Genomic DNA, 4,902 nt, shown 5'->3' with positions numbered 1-4,902 from the left:
TTGGAAGTGTTTTTGTACATCCCAGTATAGTTGAGGGAATTTTTGGGAAAACAGATATATGTATATATTTTGGGAAAAACATGGTAGTACTCTGGTATTGATATTGTATGATATGGACATGTTTATTCAATTTATGCTTTTCACTGCTTAGGTTTATGATTGGGGTTTTTTTTTCCCAAGTATGGTATCAGAGCATGTAAAATATTATAGTATGGAAAAAAAAAAAAACCTATTTAATTAAGCAGGTCGTTACAAATTTCGTCGACGAATCCTACCTCCTCGTTGATGAAATTCAGACTGCCTAAAAACCCTCTCTCGGTATCTTCTTGTCGACAAGGCGTGGCTTCGTCAACGAGGCCTACTTATGCGCTCGTCAACGAGGTCCTGTGTAAAAATTTTCGAGTCATTATATTCAAAGTGCAAGGTCAAAGGTCGTCGACGAACGCGAAGCGTTCCTCGACAAAGCCTGCTGCCTCCTTTTGTTTTTGTTTCTATTTCCCTCTCTCTTTATTATTTAAATACCATTATTCTTCGAGTTGTTATAGAAAAATTATTGAAACAAATAAACCACACAGCCATAGCATTGATCCCCAAATCTTCCCATGCAACATATGTTGGGGACTATTGACCCATAGCTTGCTGCAATGCTTTATACAAAGTAATAACTAAGGTCATTGCTTCAAGAATCAAACCCTGCCTTGAAGAGATCATATGCCCAGATCAGTTAGCATTTGTTGAACACAGAGGCATGGTTGAAAATATATACCTGGTACAAGAGTTGGTTAGAAAATATGCAAGGAAGAGGATCTCCCCAAGATGTATGTTGAAGATTGATTTGAGAAAAGCATATGACTTTGTATCTTGGGGTTTTTTGAGACAGATGTTGGTGAAGCTAAAATTTCCAGAGCTAATGATTAAATGGATCATGGAATGCGTTTCTACGACCTCCTATTCCATTCCATTAAATAGAAAGTACCATGGATTCTTCAAAGGTAGAAAGGGACTTTGTCAGGTGACCCTCTTTCCCCACTGCTATTTGTGATATGCCTTGAATACTTATCAAGAATGTTGAGGATGCTCGAGTATAATGCAGATTTTAAATACCATCCAAAATGCAAAACCTTAAAAATTTCTCACCTGGCCTTCACAGATGATCTTATACTCTTCTCACAAGGGGATTGCAAATCAGTTCAAAGCCTCATGGACTGTGTTAATGATTTTTTAGCATGCTCAAGGCTTGAAGAGAACCCCCATAAGTCTGGAGTTAAGAAGGAAGTTCTGGAAGGGATTTTGCAGATAATCGGGTTCAATATTGAGGAATTTCCTTTCCGATACTTGGGAATTCCACTTGCAACTTCCAGATTGAATTCTTGCCACTACTCTCCTCTAATCAATAAAATTGCAAACTTGTTTAAGAGCTGGTATGGAAATACCTTATCATATGCAGGTAAATTGGAGATTATTAATTCTATAATCTAGGGAATTGAATGTTTCTGGCTTGCGATATTCCCCATACCGAATAATGTTCTGGATCACATTGTGAAGCTGTGTAGAGCTATCCTTTGGGGTGGGAGAAGGAAACCACTAGTGGCATGGAAGGAGGTATGCTTACCAAAAGATAAAGGGGGCTTAGGGGTCTTTGATTTAAAAGCTTGGAACATGACACTCCTTTCAAAAACTTTGTGGAATGTTCAAGTGAAAAAGGACTCTCTATGGTCTAGATGGGTTCATCATGTGTGCTTGAGAGGTGTTAATATGTGGGATGCTTTTTCAAAGCATGATGACTCCCCACTGTTTAAGAAAATGATAATTATTAAGAACCAGATTTTGATGAAATGTGACAATCAACCTGACATAGTGGTAAAACTAGTAGAAGAGTGGGATCTTGAGCACACAAGTTATGCGTAGTGTTATAATTTTTGGAGACATAAAGCAAGTAGGGTTCCCTGGTATAACGTGGTTTGGAAGAGTGGGAGCACATCTAAACATGCCTTCACCCTGTGGCTTGGTATTATAGGTAAACTCCCCACATGTGACAACCTAGCTGGGTATGACGGGGACCTAAAATGTGGTTTCTACAAGGAGTTGGATGAGAGCATTAATCATATTTTCTTCAAATGTAAATACTCCTCTCGTGTTTGGGACTACATTAGGAGTTGGCTTGGAATATCAAGGAGTATGACGTCCTTAAAAGCGGCTGTAAAATGACTACACAAGGAAGCAAAAGGTAAAGGAGTGAAGCCCAGTGGGAGTAAAATTGCGTTGACTGCAGTTTGTTTATGGGGGACATCGGCTCAATTTGTTTATGGGGGGATTGAAGAAGGAGATCAGGTGGGCAGTGAAACTCTTGAACCCAATCAATGTGCATATGGCTTATGGCAAGGCCCGGATACAAGAGGAAAACCTTTTAGCAACTAAGAGCTATATCATACCCAAGCACCCTACCCCATCTCATCACCTTGCTGTGACCAAACCAGCAGCCAAAACCAATACCCAGGTCCACAAATACTCACCAGAACAGATAAAAGAAAAGAAAAGCAAGGGGTTATGTTTTAATTGTGATCCCAAATGGCACCCGGGGCATAAATGTGGGGCTACTAAGCTTTTCTGGTTGGAAGGAAATGAGCTCAACTGTTTTAACGAGAAGGAGAAACCCCTGAGGTCATATGGCATGATTTTTTGGGAGAAGGAGGGGTGGAGCAGCAACCGGGAGAGGACAAAGGGGAATTACCCTACACGCTCTGATGGGATCACCTCACTCTAAAACAATGAGAGTGGTTGGTTGTTTTAGGGGACAGTCCTTTGTGATATTGGTAGACACAGGCAGCATTCACAACTTCATTGATCCAGCTCTGGTTAAGAGACTTAAGCTGACCTTGGATAGTGGTGAGAAGGTGAAGGTGAAGGTAGCTAATGGAGAAGAGATACGGTGTGAGGGAAGATGTCCAGCAGCGAGCTTTGTGGTGCAAAAGACTAGATTTGAAGCTGATATGTACTCTTTGATTTTGGGGGGCTGTGATATTGTACTGGGAATTCAATGGCTCAATACGCTTGGTGAAATCATGTGGAATTTTGTAGAACTTACAATGAAGTTCCATCATAATGGCAAACCTGTTTGTTTGAAAGGACTCACTTCCTAGGGGTTAGTGGAAGAAGAATTGGAGGGAAAACTCTCTCACTTGGATAGGAAGAGAATCTCGCTATTACCATTGGAAGGGATAAAAGAAGAGCAACAGACAGCATCTCCCCGTCTCTAACCTCCTTATTGGATGAATTTCAGCAAGTCTTTGCAGAACGTAGGGGATTACCGCCCATTAGGTCATGTGACCATGGGATCACTCTTAAGGAGGGAACTTCTCCCATTAGTGCAAGACCCTATAGATACCCTTATTTTCAAAAGGAGGAGATAGAAAGGTTTATCTGGGAGCCATTGGAGTTAGGGACCATAAGACCAAGGCATAGTCCTTACTCCTCTCCAATTTTGTTGGTAAGAAAGGCCGATGGGACCTAAAGAATGTGTGTGGACTATCGTGCCCTGAACCAGGTTACCATTAAGGATAAATTCCCTATGCCTGTGATTGAAGAGTTGCTGGATGAGCTACATGGGGCTAAGGTCTTCTCAAAACTAGATCTGAGATCCAGGTACCATCAGATAAGAGTAAATGCAGAGGACATCCCTAAGACAGCTTTCCGGACACATGAAGGACACTATGAGTTCCTAATGATGCCCTTTGGGCTAACAAATGCACCATCAACCTTCCGAGGCTTGATGAATGAGGTATTCTGACCACACCTTAGAAAATTCATTTTGGTTTTCTTTGATGACATTCTGGTGTACGGAAAATCTATTGAAGAACACCTCAAACACCTAAGAATGGGCCTACAAATTCTACTCGATCAACAATTATTTGCCAAAATAAGTAAATGCAAATTTGGCTGTCGAGAGGTGGAGTATCTAAGACATTTGGTATCGGGTAAGGGGGTGAGAGTAGACCCCACCAAATTACAAGCTATGATTGATTGGCCTTTACCTAAGACTCTCAAAGCTCTAAAAGGGTTCCTATGTCTCACCGGATATTACAGAAGATTTATTAAAGGGTATGGAGCCATGGCCGCACCCCTGACCAGTTTACTTAAAAAAATGGGTTCCACTGGAATGAGCAACCTGAGAAGGCTTTTAGGGAACTAAAGGAGGCAATGTCTGCTCCCCCTGTTCTAGCCCTACCAGACTTCACGAAGAAATTCACAATTGAATGTGGTGCATCAGGGAAGGGGATTGGGGTAGTACTCATGCAACAAGGGCAGCCAATAGCATATTTCAGTCAAACATTGAAGGGCATAATCCTTCTCATGTCAACCTATGAGAAAGAATTGGTAGCTTTAGTGACAGTAGTTAAGAAGTGGAGACCCTATATCTTAGGGTAGCCATTCATTGTCAAAATAGATTAGTAGACTTTAAAATTCATATTGGAACAAAGAATGGGCACTCCACTGCAACAGAAGTGGATCACTAAACTATTGGGACATGATTTATAGTACAGTACAAAAGGGGACAAGAGAATCGAGTAGCAGATGCTCTGTCCAAAAAAGATTCAAAAGGTGACACTCTCAACCCAGCAGACAATCATGCAACAAACAATAAGGCAAGTATAATGGTAATTTCCTTCCCCACTGTTGGGTGGATCGAAGATTTAAAAGCCTCATATGCCGATGACGCTGAAATAAAAAATAGCCGGCAACAAATTCATTCGGCCACACCAGCAGAAGGGTTCACCTTGAGGGATGAGTTATTATTTTACAAAGGCAAGTTGTTTATAGGCCGAAATGAACAGATAAAGCAACAAGTATTACAAACAGTTCATGGAAATGCAGTAGTAGGGCATGAGGGATATGAAAAAACAA

This window comes from Malania oleifera, chromosome 9 (assembly GCF_029873635.1).
Source record: "Malania oleifera isolate guangnan ecotype guangnan chromosome 9, ASM2987363v1, whole genome shotgun sequence".
Lineage (NCBI taxonomy): Eukaryota > Viridiplantae > Streptophyta > Magnoliopsida > Santalales > Ximeniaceae > Malania > Malania oleifera.
The sequence above is the reverse complement of the archived record's forward strand: the minus strand, read 5'-3'. Positions refer to the sequence as shown.